The following is a 22,863-nucleotide window of genomic DNA, read 5'->3' on the forward strand; positions in this document are numbered from 1 at the left end:
AATCCTACTACACCGACTCTGACGCTCGTCGGATGTGGCAGGGCTTGAAAACTATTACGGACTACAAAGGGAAACCCAGACGTGAGCTGCCCAGTGACGCGAGCCTACCAGATGAGCTAAATGCCTTTTATGCTTGCTTCGAGGCAAGCAACACTGAAGCATGCACGAGAGCACCAGCTGTTCTGGACGACTGTGTGATAACGCTCTCGCTAGCCGATGTGAGCAAGACCTTTAAACAGGTCAACATTCACAAAGCCGCGGGGCCAGACGGATTACCAGGATGTGTACTCAAAGTATGCGGACCAACTGGCAAGTGTCTTCACTGACATTTTCAACCTCTCCCTGACCGAGTCTGTAATACCTACATGTTTCAAGCAGACCACCATAGTCCCTGTTCCAAAGGAAACGAAGGTAACCTGCCTAAATGATTACCGCCCCGTAGCACTCACGTCGGTAGCCATGAAGTGCTTTGAAAGGCTGGTCATGGCTCACATCAACAACATACTCCCGGATACCCTAGACCCACTCCAGTTCGCATACCACCCCAACAGATCCACAGATGACGAAGTCTCAATCGCACTTCACACTGCCCTTTCCCACCTGGACAAAAGGAACACCTATGTGAGAATGCTGTTCATTGACTACATCTCAGCATTCAACACCATAGTGCCCACAAAGCTCATCACTAAGCTAAGGACCCTGGGACTAAACGCCTCCCTCTGCAACTGGATCCTGGACATCCTGACAGGCCTCACCCAGGTTGTAAGGGGAGGCAACAACACGTCTGCCACGCTGATCCTCAACACTGGGGCCCCTCAGGGGAGTGTACGTAGTCCCCTCCTGTACTCCCTGTTCACCCACGACTGCGTGGCCAAACATGACTCCAACACCATCACACAACAGTGGTAGGCCTGATCACTGACAACGATGAGAGCCTATAGGGTGGAGGTCAGAGATCTGGCCGTGTGGTGCCAGGACAACAACCTCTCCCTCAATATGAGCAAGACAAAGGAGCTGATTGTGGATTACTGGAAAAGGTGGGCCGAACAGGACCCCATGAACATCGACGGGGCTGTAGTGGAGCGGGTCGAGAGTTTCAAGTTCCTTGGTGTCCACATCACCAATGAACTATCATGGTCCAAACACACCAAGACAGTCGTGAAGAGGGCACGACAACACCTTTTCCGCCTTCAGAGACTGAATAGATTTGGCATGGGTCCCCAGATCCTCAAAAAGTTATACAGCTGCACCATCGAGAGCATCCTGACCGGTTGCATCACCGCCTGGTATGGAAACGGCATCTGGTCGTAAGGCACTACAGAGGGTAGTGTATACGGCCCAGTACATTCCTGGGGCCAAGATTCCTGCCATCCAGGACCTATATATAATAGGCGGTGTCAGAGGAAAGCCCAAAAAATGTACTCCAGTCTCCAGTCACCCAAGTCATAGACTGTTTTCTCTGCTATCGCACGGCAAGCAGTACCGGAGCTCCAAGACTAGGACCAAAAGGCTCCTTAACAGCTTCTTCCATAAGACTGCTGAACAATTAATCAAATGGCCACCGGACTATTTACATTGACACCCCCCTCCATTTGTTTTGTACACTGCTGCTTTTTGCTGTTTAATATCTATGCATAGACACTTCACCCCTACCTATTTGTACAAATTATCTCGACTAACCTGTTCCCCCGCATATTGACTCGGTACCGGTACCCCCTGTATATAGCCTCGTTATTGTTATTTTATTGTGTTACCTTTTTACAATTTTTTACTTTAATTTATTTGTTAAATATTTTCTTAACTCTTCTTGAACTGCACTGTTGGTTAAGGGCTTGTAAGTAAGCATTTCACAGTAAGGTTTGCACTTCTTGTATTCGGTGCATGTCACAAATAAAGTTTGATTTGATTATAACAGCGGTTCTGATCCAACCATAAATTCATACATTGTGCCCTGGCCTGAGCGGATGGAAGTTCAACATGTAGCTAGATGTAGTAGGCTAATGTTAACTAGCTGGCCTGGCGCATCATCTGGCACTAGAGTCCTGCATCAGGCAACAACAAAAAAACTGTCAGTGGTCCTGGAGTTAAGAGTGAACTTGGGTAAATACAATGGGGGAATTTCACTTGACATGTGGACTGATGATTTTAGAAAAATAGGCACGGTGGGCTTTTGGTTTATCTCACACTAAAAACAGAAATAAATTATTCTATATAACAAACTGGCTTTATTTACAAATTAGTAAGAATGTCTCACCCCATGTTCAAGAATGGCCTTTTTTCCTTTATTCAGATTACAATCGCTCACATTCGGTTATCTGAAATGAAATCATCTCCAAAATATTGTTATTTAAAAAAAAAAGCTATAGAAAGTTGGTTGGAATTTCAATTTTAAAAAAATGAACTTGTCTGTTAGCCCTACATTAAAGACCAAAATTGGTTCACGAAAATTGTGATCAATAAAAATATTTACCAGTTTCATTTAAGGACCTAAACATTTACAGCTGTATAGATTGCAAAATAGTTGGGAAGAGATTTTCGATGTACCAATTCCATGGCACATGGTTTCTGAATTGACACGCAATTTTCAGTTTATTATAACCTACTATATTATAACCATAAGTCCACGCAAGTTTCTTCCAGGGTTAGGACTGTAACCACCAAAGGACTTGAAAATGAGCCGGAACTGAGAGGATCTCCAAAACTAAAGGTATTTTTGTTTCAGTGCATTTTCTTTAAAAACATGTATATAGCCTATCAATGTGTAGGTATACTGTATAATAACATCGATAATTGTGTACTAAAAATGTGAATGTGTTTTTGCAGAGCATACAACCATGCCGACACCCATCCGTGGAGATCATTGGACAAAGGGCTAGACAACGGGCCGCACCGAAAAAAACGCATGGTTCCCAAGAAAGTGGTTAGTTTTGCTCGATTCTTAAAATGTCTTTCTATACACAGTATTGTGTGTTGTAGTCACTTTTAATTCTTAATTGATCTACCGTTTCTATCATAGGCCACTGTAATCAATTGGGGCTCAGGGCGGGACCATTCTGTTCATCTGATGAAGGTGGACATGGATCAGATTCAAACTTTGAAGACCGAGATCGAGTCATTTGATTCTTTTACCTTTATTTAAGGTAGACCAGTAGAAAGAGCAACATTCTCTGAGGGAAGAGATACTGGTGACAGCTGATGCATTGGTCCAGAGCCAGGCGGTATTGGCGGAGAGTCAAGCGGCATTGGCGGAGAGTCAGGCGAAGAATGGCGCGTTGAAGAGGGCGAGGAACAAGATGGAGTCATAATCCATGCCAGGCATGCCAGTGAGCTCTGGAACTCTACCTCCGACAGGCAGTCAACATACTGTACGTGGCGGGTTCAATCGCTTTATTGTTTAATTATTTAAGGCTCCTTTCTATTCTCCGTGCTGGAGTTCTTTTAAGAATAAAGTAGGCTAATGAAGGCAACACATTGTTGCTTACTGGAACACCCAAAGTCATCCACTTGTTATAATAGGATTTGAAGCAATAGCTTACCCGCGTGTGGTCAACTATTTCAGCACTGTTTCGCACTGCTCTGAGACAAGCATGGGGACTGGTCTTGATAAATCAATGAGATTTTTATTTTCACTGAATCTCCGTTTGGGTATTGGTTAGCCTACAATTAGGGTGTGGAAAAGTTAGGATTATTTTTTGCTGTCCGTCAATGATTCCCAAACCAAATGTAAAGAGCTTGAGCAATTTTGACAAAAACTATGAAAATGCATGTAAATGTGGCCCTAAGGGTTGTGCACAATCTCACATTCAATTCGTGCATATATGTACATAATGTATATCTGCAGATGTGAGTTTTTGTGTGTTTTTGTGTGGCTTTACAATGTTTACTATGTACTGTAGGCTATGGGTACTTGTTAGATTGCACATTAGCCTAATAAACATCTGCATTTTGAAATTGTTTTTTTTACCATGGTAGATGCTGTGTTTTTTCTTGATGGCCAATATTAAAAACTGTCATATGCATTTGTGCAGTCAATCGCTTTATTATTTAATTATTTAAGGCTTCTTTCTATTCTCCGTGCTGGAGTTCTTTTAAGAATAAAGTAGGCTAATGAAGGCAACACATTGTTGCTTACTGGAACACCCAAAGTCATCCACTTGTTATAATAGGATTTGAAGCAATTGCTTGTGGTCAACTATTTCAGCACTGTTTTGCGCTGCTCTGAGACAAGCATGGGGACTGGTCTTGATAAATCAATGAGATTTTTATTTTCACTGAATCTCCGTTTGGGTGACCTAGTAGCCTACTCCCTAGTAGCCTACTCCCGACCGGCCGCGTTGTACAGCGTCAACTTTTGAAAGCCAGTCACCGCACCCCTCCCCCCCACACCCCACCATGTTAACAAAACTTTTTCTCTCTTTCTAATTCTCCTATTTTCTTCTCGCTAAATAAAAGGTACTGTAGTTGCCCTGATACTTCCCACCTTTCCCTCAGCTATACATCCATGGCTCTTCCTATAGCATCTGCCTCCATCTAATCCTTGTTTAGAGTTACTGAATCTGGCGCTGTCTGTCAGATGTATAATTTTTGGTTTTTCTTGTAATATAAACACCATTATATTAATCAAATTAATTAAGCTACATTTCTTAAAATCAATCCCATATACTATGTTCTTACAAAAAAAGGTTTTAAATTCTCTAGTACAGCCAATATTAAAAACAGTCAAATTCTTCTCAAAGATGCCCTCTGGTGGTCAAACTGGCACTAACTAGCATTAATGGCAACAATGGCTGACACTTAAATAATGTGCCATAGAATTCTGCGGCAGCCTGCAAGCAGTGCTGCAGTACGACGCAATTTTTAAAGAACCACTGTACACAGAAATCGGAAACATGGGCAACCACATAATTTAGCTTACATTGATTGGACTAAATAGTTGTTGGTATATTTTAGTTGTCACTGTATTAGACTAAGCATAGTTGATGAGATGATGTTGAAATTTTGAAGTTGAAATGGTGCTGTAATAGTGGAGGCAGTGCCTGTTTTTTTGTGACTTGCGGTAACTCTCCGTAAATCAATAGTAGTTTAGTAGTCTGAAAAAGTCCGAAACATTAACTTGCTTGACCATGCTGTAGGTCATGTAACTGTTTGTTACATACAATATGTTTTGTGGACTTTACCGGACAGATGTTTCTCTCCGGTTTTGTGATGAAACAAATGTGTGGTTGAATATATTCTGCAACTGTCCTCTTATTGTCTTGTCCTTATGCCTATATATCATGTTGTCAAGGCATATGAACTAACAGGTTATAGAGCAAACAATGCAAATATCACAACACATAGGTTGTTATATGAATTGGCATCCCCGGTTATTTTACCCATGCACCGCTACTGCACATGTGATATCAATTTTCTTTGAAAACCAATTTTTCCAGAATTTTGCAAATTTAAGTTTGGAGATTAGCCAAAAATAGCTAAGAGCTGAAGAATCTAGGTTACATTTCTTCAGAAGGGGTTTCACCATAGCAGTTTGTAGTGCAGTGGGGAAAGTGCCTGTGAACAATGAGTGATTAACAATAGCTTGTACTTCTTCAGATATGCAATTAAAAACTGTTCTGAAGAAGGTGGTGGGGATAGGATTGAGAAGGCAGGTAGAAGGCTTAAGTTGTGATATCACTTTCCTGAGCATGTCTGTGTCAACCAGGGAAAATAAATCCATAGTGCTTTTGCGTGGTAGGCTAGAGCACATATCATCAAACTTCTCATCAGGTCTTGCTTGACTAATACCCAGCCTAATGTTTGCTATCTAATCTCTGAAATATGTCGCAAACTCATCACATTTAGATGTGGATGAAAGTTCACATTGATTTGCAGGGGTAGGATTTATCAGGCCATCAATGGTCAAGAAGAGTACTCTTGAATAATTCTGATTATTATTGATCAAGTAGTAAAAATGATCCCGTCTGGCATTTCTAATTGCCTTGTTATACAGTTGGTATAGAAAGTCACCACCCCCTTTCAAAATGTTCACCTTTGTTGCCTTACAGCATGAAATGAAAACACATAAAAGGGGTATTTTTCCGGCTTTATTTACACACTGTAACCAACAATATCCAAGTGAAAAAAGGTGGTTCCACAAAGGGTGCTGTTCACTTATCCAAATAGGGTATTTTACTGTTTTAGTTGTAAGTCATTTTCAGAGTTTTTTCGCCAAAAAAAATCACTTGGATACTGTGTGTAAATAAAGCCGGACTAAGTCTGATTTTATGTGTTTTCATTTCAGGCTTAAGGCAACAAAAGGTGAACATTTTGAAAGGGTGTGGTGACTTTCTATACCAACTGTATAACAAGGCAATTAGAAATGCCAGACGGGATCATTTTTACTACTTGATCAATAATAAGAATTATTCAAGAGTACTCTTCTTGACCATTGATGGCCTGCCTACGGTCTGTGGACCGACCAAGGTCCGACCAAGGTCCATGACATCAACTCCCTCCTGCCCACGGTTCTGGCCAACTACTCCAATATTGACACCGTCATCACTCACGTAGGTTTTTATCAAGGGGCTTTCTATTGACATATCCTCTATTGTTGATGCTGCTTTATCTGATCACTACTTTTTTAATACCTTGATGCCCATAGCACAGGGTAATACTGAACGCATTATTCCGCGTCCAGCTCCCACACAACCGGCGCTACCAGAAAAGAGGCCGGGAGTATGGGAGTCTGATCCATGGGCCGCTCCTCTGTGTCATACAGCCGGGACAGCGCGTCTGCCTTTGTATTCTGGGAACCTGGTCTGTCGGATAGGGTAAACAAAAAACGGGTAAAGAACATGGCCCACCTTGCCTGATGAGGATTCAGTCTCCTCGCGGCCCGATGTACTCCAGGTTGCGGTGGTAAGTCCAGATGAGAAAACGGTGTTTAGCCCCCTCAAGCCAATGTCTCCACGCCTTCAACGCTTTAACCACAGCCAACAGCTCCCGGTCCCCTACATCATAGTTACACTCCGCTGGGCTGAGCTTCTTCGAGAAGAAAGCACAGGGGTGGAGTTTTGGTGGCGTACCCAAGCACTGTGAGAGCACGGCTCCTATCCCAGCCTCGGACGCGTCCACCTCCACTATGAACGCCAAAGAGGGATCCGGATGGGCCAGCACGGGAGCCGAAGTAAACAGAGCTCTTAGCTGCCCAAAAGCCCTGTCCGCCTCAGCCGACCACAGCAACCGTACGGGACACCCCTTCAGCAGTGAGTTAATGGGAGCAGCCACCTGGCCAAAACCCCGGATAGATCTCCGGTAGTAATTGGCAAACCCTAAAAATCGCTGCACCTCCTTTACCGTGGTGGGAGTCGGCCAATTACGCACGGCTGCAATGCAGTCACTCTCCATCTCCATCCCTGATGTGGAAATGCGATACCCTAGGAAGGAGACAACCTGCTGAAAGAACAGGCATTTCTCGGCCTTGACGTACAGGTCATGCTCCAACAGTCGTCCAAGTACCTTGCGTACCAAGGACACATGCTCGGCGCGTGTAGCGGAGTATATCAGAATGTCATCGATATACACCACTACACCCTGCTCATGCAGATCCCTGAAAATCTCATCTACAAAGGATTGGAAGACTGATGGAGCATTCATCATTCACTAAGTACTCATAATGCCCTGCGGTGGTACTAAACGCTGTCTTCCACTCGTCCCCCTCCCGGATACGCACCAGGTTATACGCACTCCTGAGATCCAGTTTCGTGAAGAAGCGCGCCCCATGCATTGATTCAGTCGCCGTGGCGATAAGAGGTAGCGGGTAACTGTACCTCACTGTGATTTGATTTAGACTTCTATAGTCAATGCACGGGTGTAGACCTCCATTCTTCTTCTTCACAAAAAAGAAACTCGAGGACGCGGGTGAAGTGGATGACCGAATGTACCCCTGATGCAGGGATTGAGAGACATATGTCTCCATAGCCACCGTCTCCGCTTGCGACAGGGGATACACGTGACTCCTGGGAAGCGCAGCGTCTACCAGGAGATTTATCGCACAATCCCACCGTCGATGAGGTGGTAATTGAGTCACCTTCTTTTTACAGAAGGCGAGAGCTAAATTGGCATATTCTGGGGGGATGCGCATGGTGGAGACCTGGTCTGGGCTTTCCACCGTGGTAGCACCAATAGAAACCCCTACACACCTCCCCGAGCACTCTCGCGACCACCCCGTGAGAGCCCTCTGTTGCCAGGAGATAGTGGGGTTATGCTGAGCTAACCAGGGAAGGCCTAGTACTACGGGAAATGCAGGAGAGTCAATGAGGAAGAGACTGATTCTCTTCTCGTGACCCCCCTGCGTCACCATGCCCAAGGAGATGGTGGCTTCCCTGATTAGCCCGGACCCTAATGGTCGACTATCCAGAGCGTGAACCGGGAAAGGTCTAACTACAGGAATAATGTGGATCCCTAAACTAAGATCTAACGCTCTGTCGATAAAATTCCCAGCTGTGCCTGAATCGACGAGTGCCTTATGCTGGGAATGCAGGGAAAAATCTGGGAAACAAACAGGTGGTCAACAGAGGACTCTGGATGAGTGTGGTGCAGCCTCACCTGGGGTGACGCCAGAGTGCTCTGCCTGTTGCCTCTACTCCCAGAGGAACCGACATGGCACCGACCAGCAGTGTGCCCTCTGCGGCCACAGATGGTGCACGTGATGGCTCCTCCTCCAGTCTCCCTACGCGCAGCCCCCTCAACTCCATGGGCACACGAGCGGGAGTGCTGGAAGATGGCATCGACAGAGCCCCCTCTGGACGTCCGCGGGTGACCAGCAGGTTATCCAACCGGATGGACAAATCCACCAGTTGGTTGAAGGAGATGGTGGCATCTCTGCAGGCCAGCTCACGTCGGACGTCCTTGCGCAGGCTGCACCAATAGTGGTTGATGAGGGCCCTGTCGTTCCAGCCTGCTCCGGCAGCCAAGGTCCGGAATTCCAAGGTGAATTCCATGGCGCTCCTCGTCCCCTGCCTCAAATGAAAGAGCCGTTCCCCCGCCGCTCTACCTTCGGGTGGATGGTCAAAGACGGCCCGAAAGCGATGGGTGAACTCCCCGAAGTGGTCCAACGCCGCATCTTCTTCTCCCCACATGGCGTTTGCCCCCTCCAGAGCTCTCCCCGAGAGGCATGAGACGAGGGCAGACACTTTCTCCCTTTCCGAGGGAGCTGGGTGCACAGTGGCCAGGTAGAGGTCCAGTTGTAGCAGGAATCCCTGGCACTGTGCTGCCGTCCCATCATACTCCCTGGGAAGGGAGAGACGCATCCCATTGGGACTGGTTCCGGACGGGATGGGTAGAGGTAACCCCGGTTGCGCTGGTCGAGGCACTGGGGAGACTTCCTGTCTCTCCCAGTGGTCCATAGTCTGGACAACGCGATCCATCATGGCACCAAGATGATGTAACATAGCAGAATGTTCCTGGACGCGCTCCTCGACTCCTCTAACCGGGGTCCCTGCTCCTGCTGACTCCATGGTTCGGTGTGTAATTCTGTCAAGGGTGTGTACGGGAGGCGAAGTCAGGTGCAGGAGAGCAGAGTGTAGTGAACAGGCGCACTTTAATTCCGTACCAAAAATGACAGCACATAAAAACAATAACGTGCCAAAAACACGGAACATAGCAAAAGTAAAGCGCCTGACAATAATCCCCATAACAAACAAACAATTACACACAAAGACAATGGAGAACAGGGGAACAGAGGGGAACAGAGGACTAAATACATGCAGTAATTATGGAATGAAAAACAGGTGTTTAATGGAACAAGACAAAACCAATGGAATATGAGAAATGGAGCGGAGATGGCTAGAAAGCCGGTGACGTCGATCGCCGAACACCGCCCGAACTTCGGTGGAAGTCGTGACAGTACTATGTTGGCTGGCCAAACTTGTGAAACAGACGTCTATGATTGGTTCAGATTTGGTCGGGCCAGGACAGACTGACCAAATTTCAAGTACTTTTCAACATCCATGGACGTCTGGTGTCGGTCGGTGCTCAGTGGATGAGGATGCTTGTTGCAGTAAGTGGAAAGAGGGTAGGTGGTAGGTGCCATGGTAGGTGTCAGTAAGAGCTGGGAGAGGTGACATTAACTGGAGAGAGTGAGAAAAGTGAGAGGGAAAGTGAGGAGTTGTCCAGACTGCTTTCACAATCTTGCTTTGACCACTAGATGACAGAAGAGAAGAAAAAAACGTTTTTGGAGCTTAACATAACAGTATGTCAGTGGAAGGGAGTACAGTAGCAGGTGACTTAACTGGTTTGTGACTACTATGATTTCCCATTGTAGCCAATTCAATTACATTAATTCCGTTACAGATGTTTTGGTAATTCCGCTACCGATTTGGTAACAGAATTTCACATTTTAATCACTTAACAATTCATAAATACACGTGACATCAGTAAAAACACTATAACTAATTGGTAGGACTACCTTTACATGTTACTTCTGTGAACTTTCACTATCCTCGCTCCACATGAGGGAGAGAAATTAGAAAATATGTTAAAGATACAGTATGTGTGTTTGTGGTAACAGAATTACAAGGCACATACAGAAGGCAAATTATAAGTGTTGCTATTAGTTGGCAGGGGTCTTTACTTCAGCATTATTGTGTTTTGATGTATTTCTAATATCTTTTAAGACATTTTCTTTTATGTTTGACCAGAAATCAAGTACTTTGCTTTTTCCAAATGTTTAGGATGGGAAAAAGGTTAAACTAATTGACATACCTTAATATAGATTTGTATCTTTCATTTGACACCCAATTTGACATGCTCCTATGAACTTCACATGTTGGTGCTCATGGGTCCTTTTAGATGGAAATGCCCACTGTGTTCTTAACTCGCCCCTCCTTATCCATCTATGGGCTCCACTGCTCAACCTCTCAGGGCTCTGGGTTAGTGGAGGAGACCTTTTCCCCGATAGCAGTTTCTCTATGGAGCTTTATATTGTTGTGACCTCCGAGTAACAGCAGGCTCTCTAGTGGAGTGATCCCCTCTGAAACTCTCTTTGTGTGGCTGTCTGAGGGGTGGGATTCAGGCTGAAAATGAAAGTGGAAGCTGCAGGCTAGTAGATGGGGAGGGGGGCTCCAGAATGTACTCCCTTTGAAGCCAGTCTGACCCTGGAAGTGGAGATGTGAAGGCCAGTGAGAGGTTCTATGGTGATGTGAGGGGTTCTGAATGGCTGGGTGGAATACAGACCAGACATCGGGCCTTTAGTGTAAGGTGCCGTCTTTCAGATGGGACGTTAAACGGGTGTCCTGACTCTCTGTGGTCACTAAAGATCCCATGGCACTTATCGTAAGAGTAGGGGTGTTAACACCGGTATCCTGGCTAAATTCCCAAGCTGTCCCTCATACCGTCACAGTCACCTAATCATCACCAGCATACAATTGGCTCATTCATCCCCCTCCTCTCCCCTGTAACTATTCCCCAGGTTGTTGCTGTAAATGAGAATGTGCTCTCAGTCAACTTATCTGGTAATATAACGGTAAAAAAAAATAGGGCCTTTAGTAATGACCCACTGGAACTCTGTTGATTTAAAGGGGATTGGGTCAGCTGAACTTGGTGGAATTCGTTTTTCCTATTACCATTTTGGTGAATTTGGCCTAATTTGAGGAGAAAAAAAAACTAAAAAAACATGGATAGATGTTTTATGGATAGAACATTTCTAACTATTACTTTCTCTTTCTCTGTGTGTATGCATCCCACATCGGTTGCTATGGGGTAATGTTGTTAGGAACAATATAGGATTAATCACAGTAATTGTTTGTCAAAATAATAATAAATGCCAATCCTGGTTATAGGTAAGAATCCTTTGTAAGAACTGGTTACATTATTACACATATTATTTGTTAATTGTGGAAACAAATTAAGATATGCACAATTTATATATATATATCTATACAGTATATACAGTACCAGTCAAAACTTTGGACACCTACTCATTCCAGAGTTTTTCTTTATTTTTACTTTATTTTTATTAGATGCATGATAATGGTCCATTCTAAATCAAAACTAATTTCACACATTATTTAGTACATGTAAAGACAAGATTAAATCAAGAATAGTCTGATGGGTGAATTATATATTGTCAACTGTGAATGATGCTCAGCTTGTGTGGAGTAAGGTATGAAACAGAAGCCTTTTTTTGTGACTTTTTCCAATCATAGTCCCACACCTCATGCAGCCTAGCCCATAGGCCTATGTGTTTTGATAAGGTTTGTATCACAACTAAAGTGACCAAATAATTATTAACATTAAGCACATTAATCTGCTTTACAACCGGTGTAGAGCCTTACTTGCATACATTGGCAGCGTGTGTTTAAAGTTTGGGGAAGATCATTTTCACCATAAAAATGCACCTTTATAATAAAGCATTGAATGCATAATCACATTTGTGTTTACTTTTGAGAATGGTGTTTTCCTGCTAATTGATCGCATGTTGGAACATTCAAGCTTATATGTGTGCATTGCTGCGCTTATAATGTGAGGAAATAGCCGAATGGTTTATTAACATTTTATTAAAAAATGGGATCATTTTTATTTTACCCCCTTTTTCTCAATATCCAATTGCGATCTTGTCTCATCCCTGCAACTACCCAACGGGCTCGGGAGAGGCAAAGGTCGAGTTATGCATCCTCCGAAGCATGACCACACCCAACCGCGCTTCTTAACACCCGCCCGTTTAACCCGGAAGCCAACCGCACCAATGTGTCGGAGGAAACGCTATTCAACTGACGACCAAGGTCAGCCTGCAGGCGCCCGGCCTGCACAAGGAGTTGCTAGAGCACGATCAGCCAAGTAAAGCCCCTGCTGCCAAACCCTCCCCTAACCCAGACGACGCTGGACCAATTGTGCGCCACCCTATTGGACTCCCGGTCAAGGCCGGTAGTGACACAGCCTGGGATCGAATCTGGGTCTGTAGTGACGCCTCAAACACTGCGATGCAATGCCTTAGACCGCTGTGCCACTCGGGAGGCCCCGTTTATCAACATTTTAAGCTAAGCGTTCTGCTCTGTTGCATCAGCCTCATTGCTTAAAAATAAAACAATTGTACTATTGGGGATAGTAGATTAACATAGGCTAGTGATTTTGCTGTTCGTTAGGCCTTTTGCTGACGAAAAGTAAATGTGGACAGTTCTAACATCTTCAATATGAGCCGTGGAATTTGATATGAAGGATGTATGCAGTTGCATCCCCGATGTGTCTGTCTTCACTTGTAGCCTACTTAGGAGCTGAGATAGATGCCTGTGAGGAGAACCGGATCATGTGACGGGAATTGGCTAATAAGAATTGAGATATCTGAGAGAGCCATGTGAGTGAGAGGTTCTTCAGAACACCCCAACCGGGAGAAGGGAATTCTAATTATTATATTCAGCCAGAGGGCACAACTGCCACTGGCTGCAAAAGGCATGGATTTTTTTAGGTGGCATTACGGCCACACTAGGGGGATGCTGCCGGGAAATTCGAGGCATTATCAAGTGCTTGTGAATGAGAGACTGATGAAGTGTGTGCAGCTTGTGCAAGAAACAAAGCAGAGCTCATGTCTTTCATTCAAGTTTTATCAAATAATCATTAGAATGTATTAAAAATCAAAAATAGAAATAAAAATAATAGTCATTTACAACAATAACAATGTCTACACTATATTTCTGATCAATTTGATGTTATTTTAATGGACAATTTTTTTTGCATTTCTTCCAAAAACAAGGATGTTTCTAAGTGACCCCAAACTTTTTAACGGTGGTGTGTATATATATATATACAAAAAAAGATATATCGGGGATTGGAAATGATGCAGACAATTACATTGACGTAAGCCTCAATCTATATAAAAAATATAAAAAAACGGTTACTTTATCTTCAAGAAGATTATAAGACCCATTCATATTTTGACATCCTTGGAATTGAACAATGCTTCTGTTTTCCCTGCAGAAAAGTACCTTAATATCTTAAAGGAGTCAACCAGCTGTGTCTTTACTGGAAATACAGTGATGTTAAAGCTTTATGAGTGATAATGGAAAAGGAGTTGTGTCAACGAAAGCAGCCTGGGTTATCTTGCGGGGACATCACAAAGGGCAAAATGGCCACACAGAGAGAACAGGTGTTCCAGCTGAATCACCTTCAAGAATAAACCCCAAAGGTGTGGGAGTTATTCCATATGTCTCTGTGCTTGGGATTGTTTGTGCTCTCTTGATTCTACAGTACACATTGCAACATTGGCAGAATGTTGGTATAACGTTACCGAAGCTTGTGAGCTTTCTTCTGGCCAGTGTCTGGTAAATCAAAGTGCTCAGCCTGTAGCCTGTAGTCTGTGGTGATTGGCTTTGATGAGTGGTTGTCGACATGCAGCGAGTAGCTTTCTGTGTCAGAGGCTACAGCCTTGACCTTTTTAACTAGACAATCCAGCAGAGCTCTCACAATGCACAGATTGACTTCACCATGCTCCCGAGTGGCGCAGCGGTCTAAGGCCCTGCATCTCAGTGTCACTACAGACCCTGGTTTGATCCCGGGCTCTATCACAACCGGCCGTGATCGGGAGTCCATAGGGTGGAGCATAATTGGCAGAGTGTGGTCCTGGTTAGGGGAGGGTTTGGCCGGGGTAGGCCGTCTTTGTTAAATAAGAATGTGTTCTTAATAGGCTAGGTGGGACGGTATTGCATGAAAATACACATGCAATATGTCAAAATAAAGCTTAACTTCTTGTTAATCCAGCCGCGGTGTCAGATTTCAAAAAGGCTTTACTGCGAAAGCAAACCATGCGATTATCTGAAGACAGCACCCCACCATACAAATACATAACAATCATTTTCAACCAGGCAGGTGGCGACACAAAAGTCAGAAATAACGATATAATTCATGCCTTACCTTTGAAGATCTTCTTCTGTTGGCACTCCAATATGTCCCAGAAACATCACAAATGGTCCTTTTGTTTGATAAACTCCTTTCTTATATCCCCAAAAAGTCAATTTATTTGGCGCGTTTGATTCAGAAAAACACCAGTTCCAACTCGCCCAACATGACTACAAATTATCTAATAAGTTACCTGTAAACTTTGTCCAAACATTTCAAACAACTTTCCTAATCCATCCTTAGGTATCCTAAAACTTAAATAATCGATAAAATTTAAGACGGAATATATTGTGTTCAATAGCGGATAAAATCAAAGTGGAGTGAGCTACAGGTCGCGCGCCCCAAACAAAAGAGTCCACTTGGCTTGACACTCATTCTGAATAGCCGTACTTCTTCATTTCTCAAAGGAAAAACATCAACCAATTTCTAAAGACTGTTGACATCTAGTGGAAGCCATAGGAACTGCAACCAGGTTCCTCATAAATCTAGTTTACCATAGAAAACAAATTGAAAACACAGTGAAGTCAAAACAAAAAAAATCCTGGATGGTTTGTCCTCGGGGTTTCGCCTGCAAAATAAGTTCTGTTATACTCACAGACATTATTTGAACAGTTTTAGAATATCCTAGCTTCTGGGCCTGAGTAGCAGGCAGCAGGTAGCAGGCAGTTTACTTTGGGCACGCTTTTCATCCGGACTTCAAAATACCGCCCCCTATCCCAAAGAAGTTAACTGACTTGCCTAGTTAAATAAGGCTGAGAAAAAAAAAACATGAAACTGATATTTGCTTCCTGTCTTCGGTATGTAGCAGGTACTTTATTTAAGTAAAATGAATCAGTTCCTGATTATTGGATCAAGCAGGGATCAACTTACAGTGGTTGCTCCACTAAAAGTTTGGCGATTATGCTGCGGGACTTAGAGGTAATTTGCGGTGTAGTACGGTACCCTGCATCACCACTTCATTGCTCCAGACCAGCACAAGGGAGAGTTAGAGCGCCGATTATGCTTTTGGGTCCTACTGTGTCTCTAACTGACAATGAATGGGCGACATAAACCTAAATAGAAACTGATAAAGTGTGCACAACTTCAGTATTACGTACAAAAACTGTTGTTACACCAAGGTTTTTATTATTTTCTTTTGTTAGGATTATTTTGCTCTTACTGTAGTACTGTAGCCCCACTCCCGACATGGTCATGTTGTACAGTGCCTGACACTGCATAGCAGTACAAGCTGTGTTGCTACAGATGCTGGTTCAATACCTGTGCTGTCCTCGACTGGGAGACCCATGAGATGACTGTAGCTTTTTGGTTTCTCTCCCTCTGAAAACATAAAATAATTCTAAATAACAAACTGGCTTTATTTATAAATTAGTAACAATGTCTCACCCCATGTTCAAGAATGGCCTTTTTCTCGCTCATTTTACTTTATTTGAAAACAAAATTATCTCCAAAATATTGTTATTTTTTAAACAAAGCGATTATTATTATTAATCATTTAGAATTATATAAAATCCCTTTGGATATTCTCACAGATATATTATTAACCCTGTTATTAGCAGGACAATATATATTGGTCATATTGGTCATGGCTCCCGAGTGGCGCACAATGGGATTGCCTTGCAGTTCTCCAGCTGTATCCACTGAAAGCGCACGAGGTTCAAGGCATGAGGGCAGGGGGCACAGAATGTGCCACAGAACCACGTTCAGAAGACGGACCTAGCCCATGGGGAAGGGAGGAAGAGGAAGGGAGAGGGGGGGGGGCATTGCACTAAGCAACACTTTAAGGGGGGGCATTGCACTAATAATGGCTCTGACTAATTACCGCTTTCCCCGTCGGGGAATTGAACCCCAGTTTCCCGCATGCCCGCACAACATGGGGATTTCTTAAAATCAGTCCCATATACTGTACTATGTTTTTACAAAAAAGGTTTTAAATTCTCTAGTACAGCCACTATTGAAGGCTATCAAATGCTTCTCAAAGATGCCCTCTGGTGGTCAAACTAGCACCAACTAGCATTAATGGTACTAGTGGTTGGCACTTAAATAACATGCCATAGAATTCTGCGGCACCATGCAAGCTGTGCCGCAGTACGCTGCAACTTTTAAAGGACAAACCACTGTAATTGGTTTTATTGTGTCTTTACATTGTGCCAATGCTTCTGGAGCATTAATATATCTGGCAACATTGGCCCTAATTGATCGTCATTGTCTAAGAAGCAGTGGCTCCAAGCAGGTGCCCAGCCATGAGCCCTTCCCGTCCTTTCCCCCAAATGGGCCCAGATCAGCCAGTGATAGGGCTGTGGGGTCAGACTGAGGTTATTAAGGGAGATGTTTGGAGCCACAGAGTGGGGGAGGGGCTTGGAACAGTGGATTACTGGCTTAATGTTTTGACCGCAGCTGCCACCTCCAACAATGCGTACACACACACACACACACACACACACACACACACACACACACACACACACACACACACACACACACACACACACACACACACACACACACACACACACACACTAATGTATCCCATCAGAAGGGATAGCAGGCAGGCGGCCCCTGTAAATTAACAGTACAAAGCTTCTTTGTGGATGTTGACAACAGCTTTCTCTTTAAAGGGCCTACCTGTCCCATAACACCTGTAATTACTCTCTGTAACCCCAGGGTCAATACCGTGGGTGATTAGAGCCAGGCTGAGCTGTGATGATAGTACCTGGGACGAGACCCCGAGGTATGGAATGCTGTTGCTATGTTCCCACAACGTTCTATCAACTGTTAATAGATGGGTTGCCTCAGCAGACGGGTTTGTGCTAATGCTAAGTGAATACCACATGAACTTCTGAAGCTGAAAGTATTCTGAAGTGGTTTTAGAGGAGTTGTTCATATGGTACATTGTGTGACTATTGTGTGACTATAATAATTTATATAATATAATATATTCCTTTTAGCAGACGATTTTATCCAAAGTTACTTATAGTCATGCGTGCATACATTTTACATACAGGAAGTCCCGGGAATCGAGTCCACTATCCTGGCATTGTAGAAATGTGAACACACAATAACAATAAGTCATTTTACACTGCCTAAAGCACCTACAGAGCTCACTGTGTGTGATGAAAAACATAACATTCTATTCTAAATGTTCACTGTCTCTATTTCTGGAGGTGTTAAGCCAAAATAATAGGTGGGTAGAGCTTTTCCTGTTTCTTTCTAAGGCTGCTGTGCTGGGTAATGCAATCCTTATGCACAGAGCAGTTTCTCTCAGGAACTCCATTGTCTCCCTCTGTTAACTTCCGACCTCGAGAGACTATCGGTTCGCTCATTCAGCGTGGAGCTACCAACCACTTACAAAAGCCTTTAGATCCTAATGATCATGTTACTGTAACACTGTATGACTTTGAGGTAGGAGGTAGGAGGGTCAAACTCCCACAAGTCATAGACATGTGATGTTCTTGTATAAAACCAAGATAAAAGGAACCCGATAACTTTCGTCATAGAACAACGCTTGCTTAATTAAAGTCATATCACCACGGAAACGGATGAAGATACATACTGTAGGTATTCTAGTACAATGTTGGGAGGAATTCACCAAACGACTCTGCTAAGGAGGAGGAGGAGTAACTTGGACTTTTGAGTGCGAGTAGCACTATCCGTCACGGTTGGTTTCGACCGTGATTGGAAGTCATTGCGGGAAATGTGGGGAATGCCTCGAGTCAGGCACGAGTGCTGAATTGAACCGGGAGACATTTGCATTATGAACATGCATGTCCTCAGTGTGTGTGTGTGTGAGTGAATGAATGTCACTCCATGCATGTACATTGAGAAATGGTTTAGTCGTTCAGTGTGTCTGCGCAAAGGGGAAACCTGGGAATATGAATATTTCGCCAGTAAACTGTGAAAATTGTAGAATGAGAGAAGGATACGAATGTCTAGTAGGAATTATCCACTGCTCTTGTACAATACCCAGCTACAATTATTGATGTAGCTATTTGTGTCTAGACAGCCCTGTCAATGTAGAATAGACAACATATGAATATGGTAATATAAATGAAACTATGCATCCACCTGTCCGGTTGGATGATAAATACCATGTTGTATGTACAATAGAGACGGCTTATCATGGAAACCTTGTCAGGCACTGTCAAAGTAAATGAAGCAGGAGCAGCCAACTAAAACGAAAGAGGGACACTTTCTTGTACCAGGGATAAAGATATGTGCATTACCATACATACATGTTGAAGGTATGAACAGGTGTTAAAACACAATGTTTACTCTAAAGGAGTTCCCACTTCTCAGTGGCGTATGGCTATTTAAGGCTTAGTAATGAACTTAAGGACTGTCACCCAGAGCTTAATTAAGCCCTTACCCTGCATGGCAGCCTGGGGCTTAGGTGTATCGTATCTAATTAACACATGGTAATTAATTTGCAGAGTGGGAAGTGGATGGGATGTCGCTGAGCTGTAAGGAAGCCTCTCTAAGAGAGGCAAGACTCACTGAGTGTGTTAACTTGGAACAGATGGTTCAAGAGGATGGTCTATGGCTAGAAAATATTCTGACCCCAGAGCAGTGAAAGTAGGTTTCAAGTTCATCCAGACTTCAGCTAGGATTCAGTTCCACTAGAGAAACTTTCTTAACATAACCTGTGCTCCATCTGAGACTGGGATTTTAACTAGACTTTGATTCAGGAATTGTTGATATAGGCGGTTCAGCTGGGTATCTGAAGCGATTACAATCATTGTCCAAGATAGTTCAGAAAAGGAGCAGGGCGAAGAGAAGGTGAATGTTTCTCAATAACTTTGAGTCTTGCCTTGTTCCAGAGCTGTTTATCGTGTTCATATTTGAGGCATTCTCATAATAGTTGGAGAAAAATGTCTCTACTTCTCAACTGTCCCTAGGACAAGAGTGCAGTGTGAACAACGGAAGTCTAAAGAGGTCTGGGAGGAACTCACGGCCAGGGAGGAGATCCGAGGGATGTTATCCGTGCTTGGTGTGTGTTCAGGTGCCCGTGGCTGTGTGCGCAAAGATTAGCCATGTCTGTGTGTTTGCGTGTTTGTGTGTGTGCGTGTGTGTGTGTGTGATAGGTTCTCACTGCAGTGAACTGGTGTGTTTTTCTGGGGGTATGAGAATTAGGAAGGTAAGAAGGTAATTCAACGGGCATTGGAAGGGAAGGTGCATGATTCACCTGCAAACTCATTCCTAAGAGAACAGAAAACCCCAAGGCACAAAGGTTTAGTTCATTACATAGTATTGTGTTCCTGTGACAGACCATACAGTATCTCTCTCTCGCTAGCCTTCTCTCTCCTGTTATCTTTCTCTTTCTCTGTCCCTTTCTCTATATCACCCTCTCTCTTTGATCAGGGATTTACACAGATGCACACATACACACAAACACACACACACACACATGGCATGGCGTCTGTGGTGGACAGATATGGCTGCAGTACAGATTAGTCCTGTGGATGTCATCCTTGACAGGCCCTGAAACAATGGGACCAGACGCTCCACCACTGATAACCACCACGTATTGCTAACACGCTACAAATCTCTGACAGACAGCACCTCACAGAGATGCTGTGATGTTTATGCACCCCACTGATAGCCACCATTGCTAACAAGCTAACAGATGAAAACAGACAATGCCTCACGGGGATCCAACGATATTTCCTGTCTCGTTTGGTCATGGCTACCTTCATGTAAGTTTATGTCATGTTAGGTGAAAGTAGCTGGAGTTTAAAAAAAATAAAAATAATAATGTGTACTTTTTAGCCCTTTTTCTCACCAATTTCGTGACATCCAATTGGTAGTTACAGTCTTGTCCCATCTCTGCAAATCCTGTACGGACTTGGGAGAGGCGAAGATTGAGAACCACGTGTCCTCCGAAGCACGACTGCCAAGCCGCACTACGTCTTGACACAATGCCCGCTTAACCCGAAAGCCAGCCACATCAATGTGTCAGAGGAAACACCGTACAGCTGGCAACCGAAGCGTGCATGCGCCCGGCCGCCACAAGGAGTCACTAGAGCGCGATGGGACAAGGACATCCCAGCCAGCCAAACCCTCCTCCAACCCAAACGACACTGGGCCAATTGTGCGCCGCCTCATGGGTCTCCTGGTTGCGGGCGGCTGCGACACAGCCCAGGATCGACCCCAGATCTGTAGTGATGCATCTAGCACTGCGATGCAATGCCTTAGACCGCTGTGCCACTCGGGACGCCAAGCAGCTAGAAGTTAAGCGACTTGATCATGGGACGAAAAACCTTGATTTTAGGATGAATCAGGTTGTGCTCGCCAAATTGAGTGATTGAATGGTAAAATAGTCATTAACTCTTATAAGTCCTATAAATGTATTGGTTCATAGAGTGTGTAACCAATATTATCACAGTCCTCAAGACCGCAGTAGAAACTAATGTAAAAAACAGAATTCTTCAAGGGAAGCTTGTGTGGTGGCACCGGTCCAGTCCTGCTGTATAGGAAGAAGAGAATCAAAGAGTGGAGGTAGTGGAGCTACTAGCTAGCTACTACAGTGCTGTGTGATCTTGCTAGGCCCCAGCTAGCGCTAACTGCCTTTGTTGCTGCTCTGGGCCTCCCACTTTGATCACAATATACCCTGCTGCGTCAACTTCCTTCTACAGTCTGCCCACAGCGAGAATCTCTCTCATCTCCAGTCCCTTGCTTACTATACTATCATGACAGCATTTGCCTATTATGTCTAGACATGAAGTGAATTTGGTACAGAGCCTAATGTAATGTTAACATGAAAAGTGTTTAGATTGAGTTAGTAGTCCAAGGTGAAAAGGTATCTGTGTGTAATAATATATTTACCCATCCCTTTTGAAGTTCAGGTTTTATCCCACAAGCGATGTAGAGAAAATGCCATCAAAGTAAGAGTCTTGGTCTGCTTTCGTGTGTGTGATGTAGGGAAAGGGTAATTTTCCGGCAGCCCTCTCTGCGGTTCTCAGACAACGGCAGTAGGAAAGCTAGGAAAGAGAGGGATCAAAGTAAACAGATATATGCAACTGTCCCGTTTATTACCGGTCCCCCTCTAGACTTAAAAAACAGATGTATGTGCTTGCAACGCACTCCTGGATTACTGTGGCGACTCCAAACCGACACATTCAAACAGGCGGCCATGGGAGGGTGGGTTCTGAGGAGTCTTAAACCCCAAAGCAGGCTGGGTATGGGGTGGTGGACGCTCTGAGAGGGTGTTGGACAGAGCAGCTGTCCTGTCTTTCTCAGAATACTTCACCTGTATCCAACCCTTAGCCCTTACTTCCTGGTGCCTGGCTGACTACTGACGATAGACACAGATCTGTGCATACGATAGACACACATCTGTGCATGCAAATACGAGTAGCCTACATGAGCACACATTCCTGGTGAAATAGATTTGGGAGCTCTATGGTTAAATCATCATGCCTCCGCATATTACATGGGGTAATACAATTATACCTCTTCTTATTACAGTAGACATGTTCATATCATATAAACCCCCTGTCCTCAGAGGTTCCGATATGAACATGATAAGTTCGGGTCAATCCATCTAGGACCAGGGCTAAAGAGTTGACTGGACTGCAAGGCATGTACTGTATGTCTGAGCATCTGAGCATACACCCTCACCCCTCTACACCTCCCTTTTCTCGCTCCCTTCATCATATTTTCGTCTTTTAATAGCCCCTTGTCCCTGCTTCCCCTTTCTACCCTTCCCTCTCACCTGTCTACCCCTGGCAACAGAGACAGGGAATGAGACGGTGTAGAACTATGACCAATCGGGGAAAGAGTGGATATGTAGGTTGGCCAATGGTGTAGGATGAAGTTGACCCTATAGGGGCCAGAACTTGCTGCATTACCCTAAGGTAAGATATAACCTGCGCTGTTGTATGCACAACATTCTCTGTGGAACAGAGTGGTGTATAATAGTGTCATATTGAAATGGAAAAGCTGTGTAGTGTTCAGCTCGCTGTGTGCAGATCAGATGTGTGTGACAGCCAGCAGGGGAGT

At 44.2% G+C, this 22,863-nt stretch overlaps 1 protein-coding gene and 1 long non-coding RNA gene across 8 annotated transcripts in view; both read left to right on the top strand.

Annotated features, from left to right (window-relative positions):
- LOC106577493 (VPS10 domain-containing receptor SorCS2) overlaps positions 1-22,863 on the top strand; it is a 349,001-nt gene that overhangs the window by 33,113 nt on the left and 293,025 nt on the right. The window lies entirely within an intron of this gene.
- LOC106577494 (uncharacterized) lies at positions 1,929-4,019 on the top strand. Its single transcript, XR_001322157.2, has 3 exons — positions 1,929-2,707; positions 2,824-2,920; positions 3,017-4,019. It is a non-coding gene; the product is annotated as an uncharacterized lncRNA (long non-coding RNA).

This window comes from Salmo salar, chromosome ssa18 (genome assembly GCF_905237065.1).
Source record: "Salmo salar chromosome ssa18, Ssal_v3.1, whole genome shotgun sequence".
In the NCBI taxonomy this organism is placed as follows: Eukaryota; Metazoa; Chordata; class Actinopteri; order Salmoniformes; family Salmonidae; genus Salmo; species Salmo salar.